Source organism: Arachis hypogaea, chromosome 2 (genome assembly GCF_003086295.3).
Source record: "Arachis hypogaea cultivar Tifrunner chromosome 2, arahy.Tifrunner.gnm2.J5K5, whole genome shotgun sequence".
NCBI lineage: Eukaryota > Viridiplantae > Streptophyta > Magnoliopsida > Fabales > Fabaceae > Arachis > Arachis hypogaea.
In genome coordinates this window covers 56,877,975-56,901,037 of record NC_092037.1, presented here as the reverse complement: position 1 = coordinate 56,901,037, position 23,063 = coordinate 56,877,975, and the positions used below count along the sequence as shown (strand labels likewise).

Here is a 23,063-nt window from a genome sequence, read left to right as displayed (position 1 = left end):
TTTCTCCCTTGCTTTTTTGTTTTCCCTTTAATTTTGTCCAGAATCCAGCTTTCTTCATTGTCCTTTCCACTGTGTCTTCATGCTGTATTGCTCTGTCTATTTCCACCTCACCTCGCTCCTTAAAGTATTGATCATAAATTGGAAATGTTGGGTTCAGACCAGGTAGATGTTCCACCACATAGTTGAGCTTGGTTTCAGCATTCATGTTGTAATCAAATTGAACTTCATATCTTGCATCTTGAAGAGTAGTGAACTTTTTGAAAGCTCTCATATTATCAACTTGATGCTGGGCCACCTGGTTGAAAGATTCTTGAAATTGTGAAGCTTGTTCTTTTTGCATAACCAGAAATCTTGACTGAAAATCTCTCTACTGGTTTATTGTCCTCAACTAAAGCTCCTCTTGTCTCTCTTGAGCTCTCATGTATTGTGAATGGAACTCGTCTTATTTTTCTTGAGCTCTTATATACTGTTCGGATAGCATTTCAATGGTTTCTTGCATCTAGCTCATGTCCATGTTGGTTTGTGCTTGGAATTATTGCTCTTCTTGTTGTTATTCTTCTTGTTGTTCTTCTTTTTGTGGTTCATCTCTCCTTCGCCTCCTTTGTGGTCTTCGAATTTGTTGGGCCACTGTAACATTTATCATCCTTTTTAGGGTCATGGGCATGCCTGGATTCAGCCAGATTGGGTTTGCATCCTCCAGTGGCACTCTGGCTTTCATGCATAACTGCATGATAATGCTCGGGTAGTGTAGCCAGGCTTCAGCAGAATTTTTCTTTGAGATCTTTTGAATATCATTTGAAATGATCTCGTGAACCTTTATCTCTCCTCCCACTATTATACAGTGCAGCATGATGGCCCTTTTCTTGTTAACTTCTGAAGTGTTCACTGTACTCAGAATTGATCTCTTTATAAGCTCATACTACCCTTTTACTTCAGGGATGAGATCCCCGCTTCTCAAGTACTTGTGCCTTCCATGATTTTCCCTCTCCCAATCGGCATTAACCACACATATATCACTAGAAATTTCATCATAATTCGGGTTGCCATTTATTTTTTCTTGGTACCCAGGCTCATCAAAATGTGCTTCCCTCAGTCTTAAGACCTTCATGATGGTCTTCGAACTAAAGTTTACCTCAACACCCCTCACATAACTCTTGTAAGTTGGGGTAATGGTTGTATCTAGCCTTGTAGTGTTAGCATAAAATTCCCTTATGATATTGGCATTAATTCTGCTGATTGGTGAGGTAAGTTCCTCCCATTTTCTCTTTCTGATCTTGGCTCTTATTTCTGGGCATTCATCATCAGGTAGCTAGAAAGGGATCTCTAGAAATATTCCTTTTTCTGTCATCCACTCAAGTTGCATTTGGTGGAACCGTGATCTAAACTTCCATTGATCATAGTTGTCTTCACTCTCCTCAGCAATAGGTTCCTTTCATCTCCTTCTTTTGAAACTTAAAGAAGATGCCATACTTTCCTTTATGGTTACCTGAATAGAGGTTGACAGTTGATGAAGAGGGATGGCTAGTGTGATGCACTTTCGATGGAAAGGTGGTTTGAAGGCAAGGTAATATTGTGGAAGCAAGTGAACAAGAGTGATTTGTTGCATAGAAATGCAGTTGTTGGGTCTTGGCTTTAGAGAACACAAGAGCTGAATTTTTAGGATACAAGAAGTGTGAAAACTTTAGTTCTGAGGCATGGTCCAAGTGAAGCTATTTATAGCAAACTTTAATGAAGATTGGATGGTCAGGATGCCGCCTCGAAGGGGTTGAATGAATGGCTTGCATGCAAATATGAATGAGGACAAAGGTTGCCTCTTCCTTAGACATGTGGGGTCGGTCTTTTTTTTGTGCCTCTTCCAAAGATGTGCAGACTTTTTATTCCCAAGAAGCAACCTTCCAAGCCATATGACCTACTTTTGTCTTCATTCTAGCCTTACCAGTGCCTTGTCCTTTTCATAAAGTTGTTCCTCTATATACCTATCCATCATTAAAAGGCAAAGAAATGAATAAATAGGTGATGGTAAACATATGACATATAATGCTTAAGTTTAAAACAAAAATTGATTTAGTATTCCTCATGAGTGTTCAATCATCCGTGACTCCCTTTGTGTTTTTCTATGGCCTTGGTGGACACCAAACTTAGTGTTTGGCTATATGGTTCAAAGAATTACTTCCACCAAGTAATGTCATTGAAATCTTAACACATTCTTGTCATCTTTGATTAAATCATCATGAAAAACACTTTATTTTCTATCTCCAAACACGAACTAAAAATTATAAACATGGTTGTACTTTCATGAAATTCAAGACTCAATCATAAACTTGACTCTCCTTGTGTTCTTAAAATATACAGAACACCAAACTTAATGTTTGGTTATATAATTCTAAGAAAGCACTTAGGCATATATCAGCATGGCTATATGATCATCACCTTTTAAATAGCATTTTAGTGTGCCTGTAGGCACACCAAACTTAGATTTGGATCATATGCTTCAAGATATCATGGATAGATGTCAAATTTGTATATGAAAGCTTGAATTCATGTTAGAACAACAATTATTATTCACACTAAAGAATTAAAAACAAGAGAACTAAATAATGGGTTACCTCCCATGGAGCGCTTCTTTAGCGTCATTTGCTTGATGGTTGGTCTTTGTCAGGATGAATTGTAGTGCCTTAGGTCTTCTCCCCTTACAGTGAAACTGTCTCCACTTGATTCCTTGATGATTTTCACAGGTTCTAAGGAAAGGACCCTTCTGATTGTGAAAACTTGCGGTAATTGAGATGGAATGGTTGGAAGATGGGGTGGGATTGGTGGATGGTGGTTTAATATCACCTTGTCTCCAGGGAAAAAATTGTCTATAGGAATCTTCTGGTTTTTCCATCCCCTTGGCAATTTCTTCACAACTCTTTTCTCTTCTTCCAGTACTGCTCCAGTGGTTCTTGTGTTAGGGGGGTCCTTGTTAGCTGCTCTTTCTGATTCTCGTGGCTTCATCTCTTTCTTAAGCTCCCTTGGTTGTTGTATCTCTTGAAATTCTTGCTTGTTCACCAAAGATTGTTTCAGGGGCTCTACTTCCGGTTCACTGTTGCTTTCTTCAAGGGACATTTTGCTGTGATCATCCTTCGGCTCCTTAGGTTTTGGCTCAGATTCAGGTGTAGGTTTGAAAACATGGAAAGTGAGATGTTCATAATGTATTCTCAGTATTAACGTTCCTTGTTCCACATCTATGAGTGCTCTAGCATTGGCTAGAAATGGTCTTCCCAAAATGATTGGATGGTGGTAACTTTCCTCCATGTCCAAAACAACAAAGTCAGTGGGGGGAAGTAATTTCCCACTTTGACCAATACATTCTCGACTACTCCTTTAGCTTGCTTCTGAGTCTTATCGACCAATTGGATGACTACATCTGTGGATTTCAGTTCATTGATTTGCAACCTCTTCATGAGAGACAGAGGCATCACATTTATGCTGGCTCCTAGATCACAGAATCCTCTATCAATCCTTGTATCTCCTATGGCACAGGGGATATGAAAGCTCTGCGGATATTTTTCCTTCAGAGGTAAATCCTTTTTGATGAGGGCACTACATTCCTTGTTCATTATCACTGTTTGTCTCGCTTTCAAGGTTCTTTTCTTGGTCAGCAACTCTTTCATGCACTTGATGTAGGTAGGCATCTGTTGGAGAGTTTTGATGAAGGGTATGTTGACACTGAAGGATGCAAACATGTCTAAGAATCTTGAGTATGACTTCTCTTTCTCACCTCCCCTGAGTCTCTGGGGAAATGGTGCCTTTGGCACGTACGGTTTTAGAATTTCCTTCCTTTTTGGTTCTTTCCCTTGTACAGGTCCATTTCCTTGTTCTTTTTCCTCTAAATTTCCATGGAAACTTCTTTGGCTGTGCTCTGTTGGCTTGCTGGTATTTTCTTCCAAGATTTCTTCATTCGCAAGAGTAACTGCCTTACATTCTTCCCAGCTCACCTTCTTCATTTCCCCTCTTGGATTTTTTTCAGTGTCATTGGGGAAGCTATCAGTGGACTTAGGAATCTGCTGTGAGAGATGTCCTACTTGAGATTCAAGCTTCTTAATAATCTCTCCTCGACTTTGCATACTATCTCTTACTTCTTCCTTGAAATTCCTGTTGTCCTGGACTTCCTTGCAAAGATTAGTGAGCATAGCTTCAATCCTGGATAGTTTATCCTCTGATGGTGGATTGGTAGTTGAGTGTTGAGGTTGGTTGGCTTGGGCTTGATATGGTGGCTGAGCAGAATTGTTGTGTGGATGTTGATATGATCTTGGATTGGATTTTTGGTAGGTGTACTGGTTGGGATTATGAGATTTGTGGTTTTGGCCTTGGTTTTGTTGGTTTTCCCACCCAAAGTTTGGGTGGTTCTTCCAACCAGGGTTATAGGTCTTTGAATATGGGTCATGAGCTTGCCTATATGAATTCCCAAGGTAATTGGCTCCTCCCAGTTAACTCCTTCCTCTGTATTTAACTCTGATTGAGGGGATGGTTGAGTGTGGATAGCTGCAGCCTGATTCTTCTCCATTTGCTTTGTCAACTCAGTTAGTTGCTTAGTGATCATCTTATTTTGGGCTAGAATTGCATCCACGTTGTTCAACTCCATGACTCCTCTGTTGTTGCTCCTCTCACAGGCATAGAAATACTCATTGTCAGCCACTGTTTCTATGACATCAATGGCTTCTTCAATAGTCTTCTTCTTGTTAAGGAAACCTCCAGATAAGTGGTCTACAACTTTCTTTGATTCATAAGACAGCCCTTCATAAAAGATGTGCAGTTGCACCCACTCATTAAACATATCAGGGGGCATTTCCTTGTCAGATCCTTAAATCTCTCCCAGGCTTCATATAAGGTTTCACCATTCTGCTGTCTGAACGTCTGCACCTCAGTTCTCAGCCTATTCACTCTTTGAGGAAGGTAGAACCTTGCTAAGAATCTATTCACCACATCTTCCCAGGTTGTCAAGCTTTCTTTGGGAAATGATTCTAGCCATTTAGATGCTTTGTCCTTCAAAGAGAATGGAAATAGTAGCAATCTATAGGTGTCAGGATGAACACCATTAGATTTAACCGTATCATAGATCCTTAGGAATGTAGTGAGATGCTAATTCGGGACATCTTGGGCACTTCCTCCAAAAGAACAACTGTTTTGGATGAGTGTGATGAGATAAGGCTTCAATTCAAAATTATTAACATGGATGGTTGGCTTTTGAATGCTGCTGCCACAATCCCAGGATTGAGATTAATGTAGGAACCCAGCACTCTCCTCTCTTGTCCAGCAGGGTTATCTGCACCTCTTCTGGCATGATTGTTCACCTTTCCTTCATGATGGTTTTCCATATCATCCTCCATGTCTATATCCAAGTCTTCCTCCTCTTCCTCTGCACCAATAGCCTTTTTTCTCTTAATTCCCTCCTTAATCTAAGGAAGGTCCTTTCCAGTTCACTATCAAAAGAGGTTGAGGTTTCCCTTTTTCTACCTGTCATACAATGAACAAGTACAAGAAACAGCAAATGTAGAATCCACTAAAACAGAGTATAGTTAGCTTGGTTAGAGCAATTTATCAAATGGTTAGTGGGTTAGCTTGCTAGAAAGTAAGGAAATAAAGAGAAATAAAGAAAAATAATTAAAATTGTAGAAAGTAAAGTTAAATAGCTAAAATTAAAATTCAATTAAACAAAGAAAAGAAAAATGCTCAATCTAGTTATCCTCCAATTTAGTAATTGTCAATACAAAACCAATCCCCAGCAACGGCACCATAAACTTGATGCACGAAAACTTGTCTTGCAACAAATTTTATACCAGCAAGTGCACCGGATTATCGTCAAGTAAAAACTCACAATAGAGTGAGGTCAAATCCCACAGGGATTGGTTGGTTGATCAATGTTAATTGGAGAATTTTTCTAGTTGAGCGAAATCAGAAATTGAATTAATTTTGCAGGATGCAAATTGGCGGAAAACATAAATTGCTAGAAATTAAATGAACAGAAGTTAAATTGCAGAATAATAAGAGCAGAAACTTAGATTGCAAGTAATTAAAGTGCAGAAGCTTAAATTGCAAGAAATTAAATGTGAATGGGGATTAAGCATGAAATAAAAGAATAGAATGTAAACAGAATTGGTAAGATCAGAATAGGGAATTCATTGGGTTTCAAGAGATATTGAACTCTCCGGATCAAATCATTTCCATCTCTTCCTCAATCAATGCATTCATTGACTTTGCTTGGCAATCTTAAATGATTGGATCCTGATGTCTTGGCTCACTAATCTCTCTAAGCATGAACAATTGCCAAAGTCTTGATTTAATTGCTCATGGGAAGAGTTGAAGTTCGGTCACTGACTATACCACACAAATTCATAGATCAAAGTATTGGTAGGATTAAATGTCACAATATCCATCCAACCCCCAATCTAACCCAATGTGAGAATGTATTTCTAGCATGAATTCCTCATCCCTCTCTCAAGGATTAGAGGAATTCCAATTATGGGTAGCTTCTCTGTCAAGACAACTACCCAATTAAATTAAGATCGAAAGCTTTCTAACAAAAATCAAGAGAAAAGAAAGAAGAAGAAGATGAAAACTATTGTTGATCCATTGAATTACAATAGAGCTCGCTAACCCAGTGAAAGGGGTTTAGTTGTTCATAGCTCTCAGATTGGAAAATTGAATTGAAAGATACATTGCAGAATTGAAAGAATTGCCGAAAAGGAAAATTGACAGAGTTACAGTATTAGTCTCCGTCCGTCCTCTAACTAACTTGAATTCTAAGCTATTTATACACTTTCTTCCATTGATCTTGAATCTCTGAATTGAGCTTTTGGCCTTAATTGAATTGGGCTGAAGTTGCACCAATTGATTTCCAAGCTGTTGAGAAGAGAGGAGTGCTTTAATTGCAATGTTCTAGGGCTCACGTTTGGGTCCACGTTTGAGGGTAAACGTTAGGCCAAACATTTCTTTGAAAATTGGGTGCTGGTTGCTGTCATTGGCAATTGACTCAATGTTGGAGTGCCAATGTTCTTCTACCCACGCGTACGCGTGCCTTGCGCGTTTGTGCATTTGGGTCAAGAATACGCATCCATGCGTGCACGTAGGCTACGCATGCGCGTGGATGCAAAAATTCCCAATCCAGTTTTTGAAAGATTTTTGAAGACGTTGGCCTCCGCGTAGGATTGGCAACGTTCCCTCCAATGTTGGCCTATCCACGCGTGTGCGTGACCTGCGCGTGCGCGTGGATCATCAAAAGTTAAGCTTGTGTGTACGCGCTATATACACGTACGCGTCGTTGCGCTTTTTCAAATGTAAAATTTTGGAACTCAGATCGCGCACGTTGGCCACCAATGTTTGAGGCAGCGTTGTTGGTCCAACGTTACTCTATCTACGCATACACGTTTCTAACTCATGCGCGTGGATTTTCAGAATTTCCAATCCTTGCGTGCGGGTATAGCACGCGTGCGCGTCATCACAATGTTGGCCCAACGTTGCTTCCTCTTCATCCTTTGCATGGCCATTCTTCAACCTCCTTCCATGCATTTTTTCACCTGTCATCAACCTCCTTCCTTGCTAAAGTCATGAGTACTCTCATCATTCTTAGCACACAAGTAATTATGGCATAATTCTCATGAAATTGCATCAAATTAACCATGGTTGAATGAATCTAGGCATACATGAATTTCTAACCCAATTGCTTACTTATAGCTCAAGAAAGTGAATAAAACCTACTAAAAACAAAGAAAAAGGCTAGTGAAACTAGCCTAAGATGCCTTGGCATCAGGACCACAGAAGATACAAAGTTGAAGAATTAATGCGGAAGATTTGATTTGATTTCTTTTGAATTTAAGTTTGAATTTAATAATTTAGTTTTGTTTTCTTTAATATATAAGGGCCCTAAAAACACTTTGACAGGACCTTCGGTCCTTTTTCCATTTTTGATACCTTATTTTTTATTTTGAAGTATAGCCACTAATCTTCTAAGTTAGTGTTAGGAGCTCTGTTGATATCTGTGGATTAATGTTATAGCTTTTCTATCTTGATTAATGCATTGATGCTTTTTTAAGAAAAAGTTTTCATTCTTCATACCATGAATTTGATTATGTTGGCAAAAAATTCTCTTCTTACTTGAATTCTTTTAATATATTAGAAAAATTGATTAATTGAATAGAGCTTAAAAACTTATTCTCATGATTCTAAGTTTTGAATTTGGACCTGATAAGCGGCATTGAATCAACCAAGTTTGGTTCTTAAGAAATGTGTGGTTTTTAAATCAGTGAATGTCCTTAATTAATAAAGGAATTGATAATTGATTAGGATTAGAGAAATTGAATTACCAAGGAATTAGGGTTTACTTACCTATGATTTGCCATAGAAACATCATTGTTTAATCATGGTGGAAAGTGAAAAATATTTTTTTGGAAGTTTCAACCTCTCTAAAACCTTAACTCTCTTGAATAATATTTTTCTCTCAATTACTTATGACTTGCCTTTATTCAATTCACTGTCTTTCTATGCAATTGTCTTTGAAATCCCTTCTTCTTGATTGTCTAACTAGAGTGATTAATTGAGCATTGTTTGCTTAACCCGTTAATCCTCGTGGGATTGACACTCGCTCACCGTGAGTTACTACTTGATACGATCCGGTGTACTTGCCGGTGTTTTATGGTTTATAAATTCCACATCACTAAGATGTGTGTGCTTTGTCCTTATCCCGAGAATATTGACCTGCAGGAGCTAAGTCAGATTGATATGTATTGCTGGTGCACGAAATTGTGATCACACGTTTTACAACTCCGCACAACTAACCAGCAAGTGCACTGTCCAAGTAATAAACCTTATGCGAGTAAGGGTCGATCCCACAGAGATTGTCGGCTTGAAGTAAGCTATGGTCATCTTGTAAATATCAATCAGGCGGATTCAAATGGTTATAAGAATTTAATAATTAAAGGATAAATAAAACGAAAAATAACATAGAGATACTTATGTAATTCATTGGTGGGAATTTCAGATACGCGTTTGGAGATGCTTTGTTGCTTCTGAACCTCTGCTTTCCTATTGCCTTCATTCAATCATGCGACCTCCCTTCCATGGCAAGCTATATGATCCTCTCAGTGAAAATGGTCCAGCTACAGTTTCTGTACGGCTAATCAACTGTCAGATTTCTCATCTCGGATGAAAAATACCAGGGACAGCTACTGCAAGGCTAATCATCTGTCGGTTTTCACTTGTGTCGAAATAGGATCCCTTGATCCTTTTACACATTGTCATTGCGCCCAACAGTCGCGAGTTTGAAGTTCTTCACAGTCATCCCGTCCTAGATCCTACTCAAAATACCACAGACAGGGTTTAGATTTTCCGGATCTCAAGAATGCTGCCAATTGTTTCTAGCCTATACCACGGAGGTTCTAATCTCAGATTTGGATGCTCTATTGTCAGGAGAGATGATGCAGATCACGGATCAGAGACCCAAGAGAATGTACTCCGGCTGTCGTCCAGTGACTACGTTGAACATCATGTAGACCGCTTGTGGTTGTCAGGCACGTGGATCTTGGCTAAGCGAGTAACGAAGATAGTGGGTGATTGTCACGGGTCACCCCTTCATTTTGACTTAACTAAATTGTGTACAAGAGTATATCTTGGAGAAGAAGGAGGCGTGAATTGAAAGAAAAACAATAGTACTTGCATTAATTCATGAAGAACAGCAGAGCTCCTCACCTTAATCTATGAGGTGTAAAAACTCCACCGTAGAAAATACATAAGAGAAGAGGGTCTAGGCATGGCCGAATGGCCAGCCTCCCAAAGTGATCAAAAGATCAAAAGATGATCCAAAGATCCAAAAACAATAGTAAAAAGTGCTATTTATACTAAACTAGTTACTAGGGTTTATAGAAAATAAGTAACTAAGTGCAGATGGTGTAGAAATCCACTTTCGGGGCCCACTTGGTATGTGTTTGGGCTGAGCTTTGAAGCTTTCACGTGCATAGGCCATCCTTGGAGTTAAATGCCAGCTTGGATGCCAGTTTGGGCGTTTAACTCCAGTTCTGGTGCCATTTCCGGCGTTTTACGCCAGAAAAGGGTCTCTGGTGGGCGTTTGGACGCCATTTTGCGCCATCAAATCTCGGACAAAGCATGGACTATTATACATTGCTGGAACGCCCAAGATGTCTACTTTCCAATGCAATTGAGAGCGCACCAATTGGGTTTCTGTAGCTCCAGAAAATTCACTTCGAGTGCAGGAGGGTCAGAATCCAACAGCATCTGCAGTCCTTTCTCAGCCTCTAAATCAGATTTTTGCTCAAGTCCCTCAATTTCAGTCAGAAAATACCTGAAATCATAAAAAAAATATACAAACTCATAGTAAAGTCCAGAAATGTCATTTTTGCATAAAAAATAATAAAAATATACTAAAAAGTGACTAAAACTTACTAAAAGCTACCTAAAAATAATTCCAAAAAGCGTATAAATTATCCGCTCATCACAACACCAAACTTAAATTGTTGCTCGTCCCCAAGAAACTAAAAACACAATAGGATGAAAAGAAGAGAATATACAATAAATCTCAAAATATCAACAAAGCTTAGTTCTAATTAGATGAGCGGGGCTAGTAGCTTTTTACTTCTAAACTGTTTTGGCATCTCACTTTATCCTTTGAAGTTCAGAATGATTGGCATCCATAGGAACTCAGAATTTAGATAGTGTTATTGATTCTCCTAGTTTATTATGTTGATTCTTGAACATAGCTACTTTATGAGTCTTGGCCGTGACCCTAGGCATCTTGTTTTCCAGTATTACCACTGGATACATAAATGCCACAGACACATAACTGGGTGAACCTTTTCAGATTGTGACTCAGCTTTGCTAGAGTCCGCAGTTAGAGGTGCCCAGAGTTCTTAAGCACACTCTTTTTGCTTTGGATCACGACTTTAACCACTCAGTCTCAAGTTTTTCACTTGGACCATCATGACACAAGCACATGGTTAGGGACAGCTTGACTTAGACGCTTAGGCCAAGATTTTATTCCTTTGGGCCCTCCTATCCACTGATGCTCAAAATCTTGGATCATCTTTACCCTTGCCTTTTAGTTTAAAGGGTTATTGGCTTTTTCTGCTTGCTTTTTCTTTTTCTTTATTTTTCGCCCTTTTTTTTCCGCAAGCATTGTATTTTTCACTGCTTTTTCTTGCTTTAAGAATCAATTTTATGATTTTTCAGATTATCAATAACGTTTCTTCTTTTTCATTATTCTTTCAAGAGCCAACAAGTTTAACATTCATAAACTTCACTATAAAAAATATGTATTGTTCAAGCATTCATTCAGGAAACAAAAAGTATTGCCACCACGTCAAAATAATTAAACTAATTTCAAGATAGAATTTGAAATTCATGTACTTCTTGTTCTTTTGCAATTAGAAACATTTTTCATTTAAGAAAGGTGAAGGATTCATGGGACATTCATAGCTTTAAGACATAGACACTAGATACTAATGATCATGTAATAAAGACACAAACATAGACAAAACATAGAGCATAAAAACCAAAAAATAGAAAAATAAGAACAAGAAAATTAAAGAACGGGTCCACCTTGGTGATGACAGCTAGTTCTTCCTCTTGAAGATCCTATGGAGTGCTTGAGCTCCTCAATATCTCTTCCTTGCCTTTGTTGATCCTCCCTCGTGGCTCTTTAGTCCTCTTTAATTTCATGGAGGATAATGGAGTGCTCTTGGTGCTCCATCCTTAGTTGCTCCATGTTGGAACTCAAATCTCCTAAAGAGGTGTTGAGTTGCTCCTAATAGTTGTGTTGAGGAAAATGCATCCCTTGAGGCATCTCAGGGATTTCTTAATGAGGAACTTCCTCATGCTCTTGTTGAGGTCCATGAGTGGGCTCTCTTGTTTGCTCCATCCTCTTTCTAGTGATGGGCTTTTGAGATGAATCTCTCCATCTCCCATGACTCGGAGTTGGAAGCAATTGCCTTCCCTTTCCTCTTCCTAGAGGTTTCTCCGACCTTAGGTGCCATTAATGGTTATGGAAAAACAAAAAGCAAAGCCTTTTTTTCACACCAAACTTAAAAGATTTGCTTATCTTTGAGCAAAAGAAGAAAGAAAGGAGGAGAAGAAGAAGAAATGGAGGAGATAGAGGGGGTGAGTGGTTCGGCCAAGGGGGTTTTAGGTGGGTATGATGTGTGAGAATGAAGGAGTGAGGAGGGGTATTTATAGGGTAAGAGGGGAGAGGGTATCTGTGTGACAGGGGTGGGGTTTGCGAGGGAAATTGTTTGAATATGAGTGGGTGGGGGTAGGTCAGTTGTATGATGGGAAATAGTGGATGGATGTGAGTGGTGAAGAGATTATGGGGAAGAGGGTAGGATTTGATAGGTGAATGGTGTTTGGGGAAGAGTGTTATGGAAATGTGTGAAGAGGCGTGAGAGTGATTTGGGGTAGGTAGGGATCTTGTGGGATCCAGAGATCTTGAGGTGTCAAGGATTTCTCATCCCTGCACCTTTCTGGCATTTAAATAATGCCCTCTGTGTGGCATTTCTGGTGTTAAACATGAGGCTGATACCCCTTTCATGCATTTAATGCCCAGAATGCTGCCAAAATGGGCGTTAAATGCCCATTCTGCTACCCTTACTGGCGTTTAACGCCAGCCAGACACCAGACACCCTTTTCTGGTGTTAAACGCCAATCTGTGTGTCATTTATGGCATTTAACGCCCAAAATGGTACCAGACTGGGCGTTAAACGCCCAATTTGCTATCCTTACTTGTGTTTAAACGCCAGTAAGCTTGTCCTCCAAGTTGTGCTATTTTTTATGCTGCATTTTATTTTGCTTTAATTTTGTAGCTATTTTTGTGACTCCACATGATCATCAACTTAAAGAAAACATAGACTAGCACTAGAAAATAAAATAAAAGTAATTAATATAGATAAATAAAATTGGGTTGCCTCCCAATAAGCGCTTCTTTAATGTCAATAGCTTGACAGGAAGCTCCTACAGAGCTTCACAGATGCTCAAAGCATGGTTGTGGCCTCCCAACACCAAACTTAGAAGTTGAGTGTGGGCGCTCTGTCTTGACTCTGTATTGAGAGAAGCTTTTCATGCTTCTTCTCCATGTTTACAGAAGAAGATCCTTGAGTCTTAGACACAAGGTAGTCCTCATTCAGTTGAAGGACTAACTCTCCTCTGTCCACATCAATCACAGCCCTTGCTGTGGCTAGGAAGGGTCTTCCAAGGATGATGGATTCATCCTCATCCTTCCCAGTGTCCAGGATTATGAAGTCAGCAGGGATGTAAAGGCCTTCAACCTTCACTAAGACATCCTCTACAAGTCCATAAGCCTGTTTCATTGACTTGTCTGCCATCTCTAGTGAGATTCTTAAAGCTTGTACCTCAAAGATCCCTAGTTTCAATATTACAGAGAGTGGCATGAGGTTGATACCTGACCCCATGTCACACAGAGCCTTTTCAAAGGTCATGGTGCCTATGGTGCAAGGTATTAGGAACTTTTCGGGATCCGATTTCTTTTGAGGCAATGTTTGCTGAATCTATGTATTCAGTTCATTGATAAGCAATGGAGGTTCATCATCCCAAGTCTAATTACCAAATAACTTGGCATTCAACTTCATAATTGCTCCTAGATACTGTGCAACTTGCTCTTCAACAGTGTCTTCATCCTCTTAAGAGGAAGAATATTCATCAGAGCTCATGAATGACAATAGTAAGTTCAGTGGAATCTCTATGGTCTCTGTATGGGCCTCAGATTCCTTTGGTTCCTCAATAGGGAACTTTTTATTGGTCAGTGGACGTCCCTTGAGGTCTTCTTCACTGGGAATCAGTACCTTTTCACTCTCTCCAGGTTCGGCCATTTTGGTTATAATTATGGCCTTGCACTCTCTTTTGAGATTCTCTTTTGTCTTGCTTGAAAGAGTACTAGGAGAAGTTTCAGTAACTCTTTTACTCAGCTGGCCCACTTGTATCTCCAAATTTCTGATGGAGGACCTTGTTTCATTCATGAAACTGAGAGTGGTTTTAGATAGATCAGAGACTATGTTTGCAGAGCCAGAAAGGCTCTGCTCAGAATTCTCTATCTGTTGCTAAGAAGATGATGGAAAAGGTTTGCTATTGCCAAACCTATTTCTCCCGCCATTATTATTATTGAAGCCTTGTTGAGGCTTCTGTTGATCCTTCCATGAGAAATTTGGAAGATTTCTCCATGAAGGATTATAGGTGTTTTCATAGGATTCTCCCATGTAATTCACCTCTTCCATTGCAGGATTCTCAGGGTCATAAGCTTCTCCTTCAGAGGAGGTTTCTTTAGCACTATTGGATGCAGCTTGCAGTCCAGTCAGATTCTGAGAAATCATATTGACTTATTGAGTCAATATTTTATTCTGAGCCAATATGGCATTCAGAGTATCAATCTCAAGAACTCCTTTCTTCTGAGTCATCCCATTATCCACAGGATTTCTTTCAGAAGTGTACATGAACTGGTTATCTGCAACCATCTCAATGAGTTCATGGGCTTCTGTAGGGGTTTTTAGATGAAGAGATCCACAAGAAGAATGGTCCAATGACATCATAGACAATTCAGGCAGACCATCATAGAATATGCAAACGATGCTCCATTCTGGAAGCATGTCAGAAGGACACCTTTTGGTTAATTGCTTGTATCTTTCCCTAGCTTCATAGAGGGATTCACCTTCCTTCTGTTTGAAGGTTTGGACTTCCACTCTAAGCTTGCTCATCTTTTGAGGTGGAAAGAATTTAGTCAAGAAAGCATTGACTAACTTGTCCCAAGAGTTCAGGCTTTCTCTAAGTTGTGAGTCCAATCATATCCTAGCTCTGTCTCTTACAGCAAAGGGAAAAAGTATAAGTCTGTAGACCTCAGGATCAACCCCATTGGTCTTAACAGTATCACACATTTGCAAGAATTCAGCTAAGAACTGATGAAGATCTTCCGATGGAAGTCTATGAAACTTGCAATTCTGCTGCATTAGAGAAACTAATTGAGGCTTAAGCTCAAAGTTGTTTGCTTCAATGGCAGGAATTGAGATGCTTCTTCTATAGAAGTTGGAAGTTGGTGCAGTATAGTCACCAAGCATCTTCCTTGTATCTCTTGTATTGTTGTTGGGTTCGGCTGCCATGTCTACTTATTTTTTAAAATTTTCTGAACGGTTGATGAGCGGATAATTTATACGCTTTTTGGCATCGTTTTTAGGTAGTTTTTAGTAAGTTTGAGCTACTTTTAGGGATGTTTTCATTAGTTTTTATGTTAAATTCACATTTCTGGACTGTACTATGAGTTTGTGTGTTTTTCTGTGATTTCAGGTAATTTCTGGCTGAAATTGAGGGACTTGAGCAAAACTCTGAAAAAGGCTGACAAAAGGACTGCTGATGCTGTTGGAATCTGACCTCCCTGCACTCGAAATAGATTTTCTGGAGCTACAGAACTCCAAATGGTGCGCTCTCAACGGCGTTGGAAAGTAGACATCCAGGGCTTTCCAGCAATATATAATAGTCCATACTTTATTCGGAAATTGACGACGTAACTTGGCGTTGAACGCCAAGTACATGCTGCTGTCTGGAGTTAAACGCTAGAAAAACGTCATGATCCTGAGTTGAACGCCCAAAACACGTCATAACTTGGAGTTCAACTCCAAGAGAAGCCTCAGCTCGTGGATAGATCAAGCTCAGCCCAAGCATACACCAAGTGGGCCCCGGAAGTGGATTTATGCATCAATTACTTATTCATGTAAACCCTAGTAGCTAGTTTATTATAAATAGGACTTTTTATCAGTGTATTAGACATCTTGGGACGATTAGTTCTCAGATCATGAGGGGGCTGGCCATTCGGCCATGCCTAAACCTTTTACTTATGTATTTTCAACGGTGGAGTTTCTGCACACCATAGATTAAGGGTGTGGAGCTCTGCTGTACCTCAAGTATTAATGCAATTCTATTCTCTTTTATTCAAATCTCTCTTATTCTTATTCCAAGATACTCATTCGTACCCAAGAACATGATGAATGTGATGATTAAGTAACCCTCATTATCATTCTCACTTATGAACGCACGTGATTGACAACCACTTCCGTTCTACATGCAACAGAGCTTGAATGTGTATCTCTTAGATTCCCCAACAGAATCTTCGTGGTATAAGCTAGATAGATGGCGGCATTTATGAGGATCCGGAAAGTCTCACCTTGTCTGTGGTATTCCGAGTAGGATCCTGGGAATCCGGAAAGTCTCACCTTGTCTGTGGTATTCCGAGTAGGATTCTGGTAATGAATGACTGTGACGTGCTTCAGACTCGCAAGTGCTGGCGTTAGTGACAGACGCAAAAGAATCAAGGGATTCTATTCCAGTAGGAGCGGGAACCAACCAGTGATTAGCCGTGCTGTGACAGAGCGCGTGAGCGTAGTTTTCACTGCGAGGATGGGATGTAGCCTTCGGCCAGGTGATGCCTCCAGACGATTAGCCATGCGAGTGACAGCCGCAGAGGACATTTTCCCGAGAGGATTCAAAGTAGCCATCGTCGAACAGTGAACCCCTATACACAGCTTGCCATGGAAGGGAGTAAGAAGGATTGAGTTGAAGCAGTAGGAAAGCAGGCGTCCGTGAGCCATGTAGTATCTCCATATGCTTATCTGAAATTCCCACCAATGAATCTGCATAAGTGCTCTATCCCTTTTATTATTTCTATTTTCTTATTTCTATTTTCAAAAACCCATAAACCAATTTAATCTGCCTAACTGAGATTTACAAGGTGACCATAGCTTGATTCATACCAACAATCTCTGTGGGATCGACCCTTACTCACGTAAGGTTTATTACTTGGACGACCCAGTACACTTGCTGGTTAGTTTAACGGAGTTGTGAATTCAACTGGTGCCACAATAATGATTTCATACAAGTACAAAAGTATATGGATCACAATTTCGTCCACCAAGTTTTTGGCGCCGTTGCCGGGGATTGTTCGAGTATGGACAACTGACGGTTCATCTTGTTGCTCAGATTAGGTAATTTTCTTTTCAAAAATCTTTTTAAAAAAATTTTTCTTTTATTTTTCGTTTTTCCAAAAATATTTTCGAAAAAAAATAATAAAAATACAAAAAAAATCATAAAATCATAAAAACCAAAAATATTTTGTGTTTCTTGTGTGAGTCTTGAGTCAATTTTTAAGTTTGGTGTCAATTGCATGCTTTAAAATTTTTTTCTTGCATTTTTTGAAAATCTCATGCATTCATAGTGTTATTCATGATCTTCAAGTTGTTCTTGACAAGTCTTCTTGTTTGATCTTGATGAATTCTTGTTTTGTGTTGTTTGTTGTTTTTCATGTGCATTTTTGCATTCATATTTTCCATGCATTAAAAATTTCTAAGTTTGGTGTCTTGCATGTTTTCTTTGCATCAAAAATTTTTCAAAATTATGTTCTTGATGTTCATCATGATCTTCAAAGTGTTCTTGGTGTTCATCTTGACATTCATAGCATTCTTGCATGCATCTTGTGTCTTGATCCAAAATTTTCATGTTTTGGGTCATTTTTGTATTTTTCTTTAAAAATTCAAAAATCAAAAAAATATATTTTCCTTATTTCCCTCCAAAATTTCGAAATTTTGGGTTGACTTGGTCAAAAATTTTTAAAATTAGTTGTTTCTTACAAGTCAAGTCAAAATTTCAATTTTAAAAATCTTATCTTTTTAAAATCTTTTTCAAAAATCATATCTCCTTCATTTTTTTTATCATTTTCGAAAATTTCAAAATCTTTTTCAAAATCTTTTTCTTATCTTTTATATCTAATTTTCGAAAATTAGCTAACAAGTAATGTGATTGATTCAAAAATTTGAAGTTTGTTACTTTCTTATTAAGAAAGGTTCAATCTTTAAGTTCTAGAATCTTATCTTGTAGTTTCTTGTTAGTTAAGTATTTTTAAAAATTAAAACTTTTTCAAAATATCTTTTTCTTAAAAATCTTTTTATCTTTTTATCTTATCTTTTTCAAAAAATTTTATCTTTTTCAAAATTTGATTTCAAATATCTTATCTAACCTCTTATCTTCTTATCTTTTTCAAATTTGATTTTAATATCTTTTTCAATCAACTAACTAACTTTTTGTTTGTTTCTTATCTTTTCAAAACCACCTAACTACTTTTCCCTCTCTAATTTTCGAAAATATCTCATCTCTTTTTCAAAAATTCTTTTTGTTTTAAATTTTAATTTTAATTATATTTTGTCTTTGATTTTCGAAAATTACTAACCTCCTTTTCAAAAATTATTTTCGAAAATTTCTCTTCTCTTCTCTTATTCTATTTAATTAATTACTAACACTTCTCTTCACCTCTCTTCATCCAAAAATCCGAATCTCCATCTCCATTCTTCTACCCCCTTCTTCTTCTACTAACATAAGGGAATCTCTATACTGTGACATAGAGGATTCCTCTTTCTTTTCTTGTTCTCTTCTCTTTCATATGAGCAGGAACAGGGAAAAAGGCACTCTTGTTGAAATTGATCCAGAACCTGAAAGGACTCTGAAGAGAAAATTAAGAGAAGCTAAATTACAACAATCCAGAAACAACCTTTCAGAAATTTTCGAACAAGAGAAGGAGATGGCAGCCGAAAATAATAATAATAGTGCAAGGAGAATGCTTGGTGACTTCACAAAGCCAACGTCCAAGTTTGATGGAAGAAGCATTTCCATTCATGCCATTGGAGCCAATAACTTTGAGCTGAAACCTCAGCTAGTTGCCTTAATGCAACAAAACTGCAAGTTTTATGGGCTTCCATCTGAAGATCCTTATCAGTTTTTAACTGAGTTCTTGCAGATCTGTGAGATTGTAAAGACGAATGGAGTTAATCCTGAAGTCTACAGACTCATGCTTTTCCCTTTTGCTGTAAGAGATAGAGCTAGAATATGGTTGGATTCACAACCTAAGGATAGCCTGGACTCCTGGGATAAGCTGGTCACTGCCTTCTTAGATAAATTCTTTCCTCCTCAAAAGATGAGCAAGCTGAGAGTGGATGTTCAAACCTTCAAACAAAAAGATGGTGAATCCCTCTATGAAGCTTGGGAAAGATACAAGCAGTTGACTAAAAGATGTCCATCTGACATGTTTTCAGAATGGACCCTATTAGATATATTCTATTATGGTCTCTCTGAATTTTCGAAAATGTCATTGGACCATTCTGCAGGTGGATCTATTCACCTGAAGAAAATGCCTGAAGAGGCTCAAGAACTCATTGACATGGTTGCAAACAACCAGTTTATGTACACCTCTGAGAGAAATTCCGTGAATAATGTGATACCTCAGAAGAAAGGAGTTCTTGAAATAGATGCTCTGAATGCCATATTGGCTTAGAACAAAGTGTTGACTCAACAGGTCAACATGATCTCTCAAAATCTGAAAGGATTGCAACATGCATCCAACAGTACTAGAGAGGCTGCTTCTGAAGAAGCTTATGATCCTGAGAACCCTGCCATGGCAGAGGTTAATTACATGGGTGAACCATATGGAAACACCTATAACCCATCATGGAGAAATCATCCAAATTTCTCCTGGAAGGATCAACAAAAGCCTCAACAAGGCTTTAACAATGGTGGACGCAATAGGCTGGGCAATAGCAAGCCATATCCATCATCTTCTCAGCAACAGACAGAAAAGTCTGAACAAAATACTTCTAATTTAGCCAATATAGTCTCTGATCTGTCAAAGGCCACTTTCAGTTTCATGAATGAAACAAGGTCCTCCATTAGAAATTTGGAGGCACAAGTGGGTCAGCTGAGTAAGAAAGTCATTGAAACTCCTCCTAGTATTCTCCCAAGTAATACAGAAGAGAATCCAAAAGGAGAGTGCAAGGCCATTGATTTAGTCAATATGGCCGAATGCACAAGGGAGGAGGAGGACGAAAATCCTAGTGAGGAAGACCTCCTAGGACGTCCCTCAAGCAAGAAGGAGTTTCCTATTAAGGATCCAAAGGAATCTGAGGCTCATAAAGAAACCATAGAGATTCCATTAAATCTCCTTCTGCCATTCATGAGCTCTGAAGACTATTCATCCTCTGAAGAGGATGAAGATGTGAATGGAGAGCAAATTGCTCAATACTTAGGAGCCATCATGAAGCTGAATGCCAAGTTGTTTGGTAATGAGACTTGGGAAAGTGAACCTCCCTTGCTCATTAGTGAACTAGATACTTGGATTCAGAAAACTCTACCTCAAAAGAAACAAGATCCTGGCAAGTTCCTAATACCTTGTATCATAGGCACCATGAGCTTTGAAAAAGCTCTATGTGATCTAGGGTCAGGGATAAATCTTATGCCACTCTCTATAATGGAGAAGCTGGGGATCATTGAGGTACAACCTGCCTTGTTCTCATTACAATTGGCAGATAAGTCATTGAGACAAGCTTATGGAATAGTAGAGGACGTGCTAGTAAAGGTTGAAGGCCTTTACATCCCTGCTGATTTCATAATCTTAGACACTATGAAGGAAGAGGATGATTGCATCATCCTTGGAAGACCTTTCCTAGCCACAGCAGAAGCTGTGATAGATGTCAACAGAGGTGAGTTAGTCCTTGAATTGAATGGGGACTACCTTGTGTTTAAGGCACATGGCCATCCCTCTGTGACAGAAGAGAGTAAGCATGCAGGGCTTCTCTCAGTTCAGAGTCAAGAAGAACCCACACAGTCAAACTCTAAGTTTGGTGTTGTGAGGCCACAACCAAACTCTAAGTTTGGTGTTAAGATCCCATATCCAAACTCTAAATTTGGTGTTGGAACTACACTAACATTGACCTGATCACCTTGTGGCTCCATGAGAGCCACTGTCAAGCTATTGACATTAAAGAAGCGCTTGTTGGGAGGCAACCCAATTTTATTTATCTAATATTTATTTTATTGTTATTTTGTGTTTTATTAGGTACATGATCATGAGGAGTCACGAAAAAAAAATAAAAAAAAAATTAAAAACAGAGTCAAAAACAGAAGAAGAAAAATTTTTCACCCTGGAGGACGCACAGGCTGGCGTTCAACGCCAGTAAGATGCATCTGGCTGGCGTTCAACGCCAGAACAGAGCACCATTCTGGCGCTGAACGCCAGAAACAAGCAACATCCTGGCGCTGAACGCCAGGAATGTGCCTAGAGGAGACAAACTGGCGCTGAACGCCAGTAACAAGCATGAAACTGGCGTTCAACGCCAGAAACATGCTTTACATGGGCGTTGAACGCCCAGAACGTGCACCAATGGGCGTTTAAACGCCAGAATGATGCACGAAGGCATTTTACATGCCTATTTGGTGAAGGAATGGTATTTCTTTACACCTCAGGATCCTGTGGACCCCACAGGATCACCTCAGGATCTGTGGACCCCACAGGATCCCCACCTAATATATTCCCACCTTACCTCCTAATCCTATTTTTGTGATTTGTATTCCCCATGTCACAAAACCCAACACTCCTCACCAATCACCTCAATTCCTCTTCCCAATTACCCCTTCACCACTCACATCAACCCACTCTTCCCCATAAACCCCACCTACCTTCATAAAATTCAAATTCAATTTCCCACCCATTCCCACCCAAAATGGCCGAACATACACCCTCCCCTCTCCCTATAAATACCCTTCCATTCTACTTCATTTTCACACAACACAAACCCATCTTCTCCCACTTAGCCGAACCCACCTCTCTCCCTCTCTACCATATTTCTCTTCTTCTTCTTCTTCTCTTCTTTTCTTTCTTGCTCAAGGGCGAGCAATATTTTAAGTTTGGTGTGGTAAAAGCATAAGCTTTTTGTTTTTCCATTACCATCAATGGCACCTAAGGCCGGAGCATCCTCTAAGAAAGGGAAAGGGAAGACAAAAACTTCCACCTCTGAGTCATGGGAGATGGAAAGATTCATCTCCAAGAGCCATCAAGACCACTTCTATGATGTTGTGGCAAAAAAGAAGGTGATCCCCGAGGTCCCTTTCAAGCTCAAAAAGAATGAGTATCCGGAAATCCGACATGAAATCCAAAGAAGAGGTTGGGAGGTCTTAACCAACCCCATGCAACAAGTCGGAATATTGATGGTTCAAGAGTTCTATGCCAATGCATGGATCACTAGGAACCATGATCAAAGTATGAACCCGAATCCAAAGAACTATCTCACAATGGTTCGGGGGAAATACTTAGATTTTAGTCTGGAAAATGTGAGGTTGGCGTTTCACTTGCCTATGATGCAAGGAGATGAACGCCGCTACACTAGAAGGGTCAACTTTAATCAAAGGTTGGACCAAGTCCTAATGGACATATGTGTGGAAGGAGCCCAATAGAGAATAGACTCCAAAGGCAAGCCAGTTCAACTAAGAAGACTGGATCTCAAGCCTGTGGCTAGAGGATGGTTAGAGTTCATCCAATGCTCCATCATTCCTACTAGCAACCGATCTGAAGTTACTGTGGATCGGGCCATCATGATCCATAGCATCATGATTGGAGAGGAAGTAGAAGTTCATGAGGTCATCTCCAATGAACTCTACAAAATAGCCGATAAGTCCTCCACCATGGCAAGACTAGCTTTTCCTCACCTTATATGCCATCTATGTTACTCAGCTGGAGTTATCATAGAAGGAGATACCCCCATTGAAGAGAATAAGCCCATCACCAAGAAGAGGATGGAGCAAGCAAGAGAAACCATGCACGGTTCTCAAGAAGTGCATGAGGAAGCTCATCATCAACAAATTTCTGAGATGCCTCAAGGGATGCACTTTCCTCCCAACAACTATTGGGAGCAACTCAACACCTCCTTAGAAGATTTGAGCCACAATGTGGAACAATTAAGGGTGGAACATCATGAGCACTCCATCATTCTCCAAGAAATAAGAGAAGATCAAAGAGCAATGAGGGAGGAGCAACAAAGGCAAGGAAGGGACATAGAAGAGCTTAAGGACATTCTTGGTCCTTCAAGAAGAAGACGCCACTAAAGGTGGATTCATTCCTTGTTCTTTATTTCTTTCTGTTTTCGGTTTTTAATTATTGTGTTTATCTATGTTTTGTGTCTCTACTTCATGATCATTAGTATGTAACCATGCCT

At 39.3% G+C, this 23,063-nt stretch overlaps 3 non-coding genes across 3 annotated transcripts; 2 read left to right on the top strand and 1 right to left on the bottom strand.

Moving 5' to 3' along the window:
* The first annotated feature begins 4,810 nt into the window (after positions 1-4,810).
* LOC112765090 (small nucleolar RNA R71) lies at positions 4,811-4,917 on the top strand. The gene has a single exon (XR_003183509.1). It is a non-coding gene; the product is annotated as a small nucleolar RNA R71 (small nucleolar RNA).
* Positions 4,918-14,630: 9,713 nt separating this feature from the next.
* Positions 14,631-14,738, top strand: LOC112763723 (small nucleolar RNA R71). The gene has a single exon (XR_003182926.1). It is a non-coding gene; the product is annotated as a small nucleolar RNA R71 (small nucleolar RNA).
* Positions 14,739-19,003: 4,265 nt separating this feature from the next.
* On the bottom strand, positions 19,004-19,107 carry LOC112762898 (small nucleolar RNA R71). Its single transcript, XR_003182782.1, has one exon. It is a non-coding gene; the product is annotated as a small nucleolar RNA R71 (small nucleolar RNA).
* Positions 19,108-23,063: the final 3,956 nt, after the last annotated feature.